Source organism: Mastomys coucha, unplaced genomic scaffold (assembly GCF_008632895.1).
Source record: "Mastomys coucha isolate ucsf_1 unplaced genomic scaffold, UCSF_Mcou_1 pScaffold12, whole genome shotgun sequence".
Lineage (NCBI taxonomy): Eukaryota > Metazoa > Chordata > Mammalia > Rodentia > Muridae > Mastomys > Mastomys coucha.
Genome location: NW_022196894.1, coordinates 18578081 through 18584444, shown reverse-complemented (window position 1 = coordinate 18584444; position 6364 = coordinate 18578081).

Below are 6364 nucleotides of genomic sequence, written 5' to 3'. Positions count from 1 at the left end.
GGAACTCACTCTGTAGACCAGGCTAGCCTCAAATTCAGAAATCTGCCTGCCTCTGCCTCCCAAGTGCTAGGATTAAAGGCATGCACCACCACTGCCCGGCTCAGGCTTAGCTTTTAAGCACAAAAACCGTGTTCTGTGTTGACATACTTTAGTTAACAAGATCAGTTAGCCAAAAGTAGAACTACAGAAACCAATAAAGCAATAGGCATTGGAATATACTGGATATACACCAAAGCATTGTTGGCAACAGGATCTAAATGTACGTTAGTACATTTAGAGATTTCCCTAGAACTGTGGACTTGGGTGGCTTAGGCCTTTACTTTGATGGATTAGACCTTTGCTTTAGTGTTGGCAGGTGATGCTGTCTATGTGCTGAGTTTTACAGCCCGAATGTGTTGGCAGCAGGGCCTCCAAAACCCACGACATCACATAGGCAGGCCTCACAGACCTGTTGCCAAGGCAACAGCCATCATATTCCCAGAATCCATTGGGCTCACCTCCCACCTTTACCTATGACCACCATGTCACCACATATATATATGGGAAACGCCTCTCTCTCTCTCTCTCTCTCTCTCTCTCTCTCTCTCTCTCTCTCTCTCTCTCTCTCTCTCTCTCCTCTCTCTCTCTCCTCTTCTCTTCCCACCACCACCCTGTCTCTCTCTCTCAATAAAATATCTTACATGTGGAACTGTTTGGGCCTAGTGTGGTGTGGCCAGACATGAGCTGCCATTCTAACACATCAAATTGTACTTCCATTATGGAGTCAGTTGTGCTAAGGTCTGGGACTTAGTAAGTTTGGGTCCCTCTTACATTTCTGAACTCCCTCATTATGAATGTACGCTTATACATTTGGGCTTCATTTGTGACAGAGCTCAAATATTCTTACTTCCTTTTATTATTACCTGTGTCTCCTACAATGAATACATCATTGCTCTACTTCCTCAAAGAAATTAAAGCCATTGGCTGAACCACCTCAAACCCCCACTTCACTGTTCTCCAGCTCCATCAACCCCTAGTCAACCTCTCTACCTCACCCACGCTCACCTCAAAAAACCACAGATCAAGGCTGCTCCCAAAGCTGTGTTCCCCCTCCACTCACTATGTTCTTGCTGCATACCACACGAAACCACCCACAAACACACTGCAGAGGTGTTGACATTGCTGGCAATAGGATCTGACATATGCAAGAGCTCATATAACAGCAGTAAATGTATCACTCCTGGCTGGTAGAGGGCTTACCCAGCATGCACAAAGTCTCCTCTCCAACTCTACCCATCTTCCTTCTCCCTCCTCCCTCTTATCTTCATTTCTCTCTTTCTCCGGGCATCCACTCATTAAATCTGTCAGTCAGTCAATAAACAGAGGTCGAACCTCTTGCTTTGCCTGATCCTGAGACTACAAAGGGAGACAGAAGTTCCTGTCGTGAGGGAACTCACAATGCAGTGATCCAGTGCTAGAAATTCCAGTGCTGAGAGACATAGACACACACTGATGTCTTTTATAAAAACCAGTTTGGTGTGGTGGGAGGGGCTACCTCAGCAAGCCCCTGAGGTATAGAATAAAGTTTATTTGGGGGCATGGGAAGGAGAGCTGAGAAGGGAATAGAGGCAGAGAAAGAGAAGGGACAGAGAAGAATAGAAAAAAAGAAAAGAGGCCAGTCAGGAACATGTGGAGGGTGGGAGGGGAAGGGGAGAGAGGGAGAAGGGGTGAGAGAGCAAAGGGTGTCAGAGAGAGAAAAGGGGCAGAGAGAGTCAGAGAGGCCAAACAGTCCCAAGAAGGAATGCTAACACACATGAACTCAGAAGCCATTCTTGTCAGACTGACAGCTCTGTAAGTTCAGACTACATTTTCTCCATCATTTGTGGAGCTGCTGGTCCCTTTGATCTGTCTTTCACTGTCCCGGTTTCCAGTGCTGTTCTATTGTCTGATTGGGAAGCGTTCTGTATCCAAGTGCAGGTGCTCACCTGCCAGTCTTCTGAGTGATGATCACGTTCATTCTTTATCTTGAGTCTTGTCTCCTATTCTGTCGGACATCACTTTCAATAGCAATCATCTAAGTAAACCAGGTAAAATGCTACCCTCTCCTTATGTGATTTTTGTTTTACAACCTGTTTAAGAAATCTTTGGGGCTGGCAAGATGGTCTGTTAGTTAAGAGCACTTGTTGCTCTTGAGAAGGACCTAGGCTCAACTCTCAGCACCCACATGGTGGCTCACAACCATTCACAATTCCAGTTCCGGTGGACCTGCAGGCGCCAAGCATGTATACAGTGCACATACATATACATGCAGGCAAAACATTCACACATAATGTAAAATGAATAAATCTCAAAAGGAAGAAAAATAATTTTTTTCTCTCCAAACATAGTAAAGACCTCTCTATCATCTTTCTAAAACTTTAAATATTAGCTTTTAAGATATTTCTTTGGGGATAGGGAGATTAAAAACCTAATGTTAGTTTTTCTACATTTCACTTTCTCAAGCGTTACTTTTTTAAAAAAAAAAACATTTATTTATATGGCATGTGTGCATGTGTGTGTGAGTGTGTGTGTGTACATGTGCGTGAGTGTCTAAGCATGAGTGTGCACATGTGTGTGCATGCACATGTGCATGTACAAATGTGTGTGTGTGTGTGTGTGTGTGTGTGTGTGTGTGTGTGTGTGTAGTCATGCATGTGAAAGCTTCCTGAGTTGATTCCTGTCTTCCCAGGAGTGTGTCCCAGGTATTAAAATCAGGTCATCTGGCTTGGCAACAAACACTGTCACTTACTGAGTCATCCCCCCAGCCCTGCTCTGCTTAGTTCTCAAAGTAATTTCTTCCTCCTGTGATTTGAGATCCCAGCTGCTGTGTATATCTCTTCCATATGTGCGTGGGTCTCACACAGGGTTCTATGTTCTGTTTTGCCACCCCACTCTCTTGTTTTCATTCCCCCACCATTTCACTGAGTCCCTTCAGCCGAGAGATTAAGTCTTCTCCACCCCGCTGCCTTGTGTTCTTTTCCAAAATTATCTGGTGTTTGATCTTCTTTGTGAATTTTAAGATCAGCTTGTCAAGTTCCATCCCAAAGGGAACTTCATTGAGATCTGGGTAGAATTTTAATTGGATTTGCAGATTACTTGGTAGGGGCATCAGCAGGAAGTTAGATCTTCTGATCCATGCATCTTAATTGGATTAAGTACTGCTTGCTTGCCAGGAGTTTGCAGGACTTCTGATCCATGAACAAGTTTCTTCATTTATTTTTGGTCTTTTTTAATTTTTTCACAAGGCTTTGTAATTTCCTCCATTAAAGAGTTTCATACCTTGGACCAGTGAGATGGCTCAGCAGGTAAAAACATCTGCCATCAAGTATGACAGCCTGCATTCTCCCTCCCTCTGTGCACACACTCTTTGTCTTGTTCTCATCCCTGCGCTCTGTCCTGCTTCCCCTGATGACTTCCCTGCTCTTGTTCCTTGGGACCAGTGTACCATCCAAGAGCTGCTTCCCAATAAACCTGCAACTATATACTTTAGTCTGGCTTGAATTGAATTGGCTCATCTCACTAACGTAGAATAACTTATCACTCTTTCCAATTATTTTTTAAATTTTTATTATAAAACTTGCAAAAAAAAAAAAGAACCAAAAAACAAAAACAAAAACAAAAACCCCACAAAGTTAACCAAAGTTAGAGCAGTCCTTCAGAATGAGCACTGTGGAGCTTCACATTGGACTGCATACTTTCACTACCAAGTATATTATTTTGCATGTTCTACCACCAAAACCAAAAATCTGTGACAGAGTTAAAACTAAAAACAGCAATTAGCTTATCTCCTCTTTCATAACTTGTGCCTATCACCTGCACTCAGTCCTTCCTCAGTCCCTTATAGTAACTCAGTCCCTTTCTGTTATACTGTGTCCACATGTACATATGTTCACACATGTGCATGTGCTATGATCAGATTCTACATATGAGGGAGGACATGTATTGTGGGGCTTTGGAGGGGCAGCGTTTGTGGTTTAATAATAAAGACATGGAGACATCTATTTATAATAGGTTAGTTCTCTGCCACCAGTGAAGTGAGCCAATTCAAAGGCAGTTTTATTGGGATGCAAGTTCGCTGGCCCCAAGGACTGAGGCCAGGAGAGTCACCATGGGGAGAGAAGGGGTGGAGAGAAAGGGCACACATGAAGAGAGAGAACAGAAAAAGGAGAGGGAGATGGAGAGAGGGGAGGAGAGGGCAGGAGGGAGAGGGAGAGAGGGGGAGGGAGGAAGAGAGAGAGACAGAGACACAGAGACACAGAGAGTCCAAAACTTCTGAGTTATATAGGGAAGAGCCTCTAGGCTGGAAAGTTCAGGATTGGAAGCAGGGTATGCCAAGGCAGGGACTGAGGGATGCTGGGAGAACCAGGAGGCCAGGTCTGCTTTGATATGTAAAATATGCACCTAAATATAGTTTAAGGCTGTTGGCTTTTTTTTTTTCCTGAGGTGGTCTCTCAGCTAGCTTCTAACTTAACCAACTTCTCTGCCATTGTGTTCTTCCACATGGCTCTCACTGTTCTGCCTCCTTGACCCAGTCTCATCCATACTTCAAGCTGCCAGTTCTTTATCAAAAGCCACATTCCTTTCTCTTACATATAGCTATTAACATAGTAGGAGAGGTTGCACAGTGTGGGGATTTGTATATGTTTGGCCCAGGGAGTGGTACTATTGAGTAGGTGTGGCCCTGATGGAGTAGGTGTGTCACTGTGGGCGTGGGCTTTGAGACCTTCATCCTAGCTGCCTGGAAGACAGTCTTGTGCTATTGGCCTTCAGATGAAGATGTAGAACTCTTAGTTCCTCCTGCACCATGCCTGCCTGGATGCTGCCATGCTCCTGCCTTGATGATAATGGACTGAACCTCTGAACCTGTAAGCCAGCCCCAATTAAGTATTGTCCTTATAAGAGTTCCCTTAGTCATGGTGTCTGTTCACAGCAGTAAAACCCTAAGACACTCAGCTCACTCATTCTGAGCCAGATCAACAGCAGGACTAAGCCCATTCCATACGTCTTTTGGCTAGACTGAGGGCAACATACCTTCTGTGACCTCTTCCATGGCAACTTGCTTTTTGACAAGATAATTTCAGAGATGCCACTTTTGGGGCAGGTGAGAAAGTGACAACATTTACATATCCCAGCCAGGACCTGGCTCTGCCCCAGGGGCAATTAACAACTGAAAATACAGGAGCACATTACATAACCTTTTAATACAATGTGTGTGGGTAGATCTTCCTAACAAGCTGACGATTTCTTTTCTTCTGAGAATGTGTGGAATTAACATACTTTCTTTTTAATTTTTTTTATCAATTCTTTGTGAATTTCACATTGTGCATCCCAATTCTACTCACCACCCCATGTCCCTCCATAGATGCCCTCTGCCCTTGTAACCTCCCCGGCCTAAAGAAAACAAACAAAACAAAATATAAAAAAACTTTTTTGCTGTGGAAGCAATGGTGGGTCACCCTGTGTCACACAGTATATCCTTTTGTCCAAGATATTGTATTTTTTAAAATGGTGGCATGAGGGGTTTCCTTGGCAGGCCCTGTTGAGGTGTCCTCCTAAACAATCAAGCCATGAGACAGATCTTGGAGGGGAACAGAGAAGAACAGAAAGAAGAGAGAGGAAGAGAGAAAGAAGGGAAGAGGCTGGCCGGGGGCCGGTGGGGAAGAGAGAAGATGGAGAAAGAGGGAGGGAGGATGAGAGAGAGAACATAGAAAGAGTGGGAGAGAGAGAAAGAGAGAGAGAGAGTCAGAGAGAGAGAGAGAGAGAGACAGAGACAGAGAGAGAGAGAGAGAGAGAGAGAGAGAGAGAGAGAGAATCCTTCTTATGGAGAGCCAGGCTCATCATACCTGGCTGTTGCTGGGTAGTTGTTTGGAGGAACTTAGAAGAAATGCTAACACAAACAGCTTCAGTTGCAAATGTTCATTGCAAGGAGTCATTGGCTTGGCTCAAGGTCTCTGGCTTCTGCCACACTATCAACACTAGATCCTGACTGGGACTCGTCTCTAATATCTTGTTGTTGTCTTATGTCATGGAAATCCTGCACCATAACTTCTGCAGAACTAGCCCCTCTCTTTGAGAAGGCTAGATTGACTCCATGACAGGCTTCAAATTGGCATTCAGGACTGGGCAAGTCCAGGCCTCAGAAGCTGCCCCACCACCTGGCCTGAAGCAAGGACAATGGGTCAGCAGTTTCCAGACTTCCAAAGCTACTTCCTCAGCAACAGTTTCCAGCCCCCATGCCCCAGTAATGGAATATCCCTAGAGACGGAGTAAGATAAAGGTCACCGGGCTGGAGAGATGGCTCAGTGGGTAATAGCACTGACTACCCTTCCAAAGAACCTGATTTCAA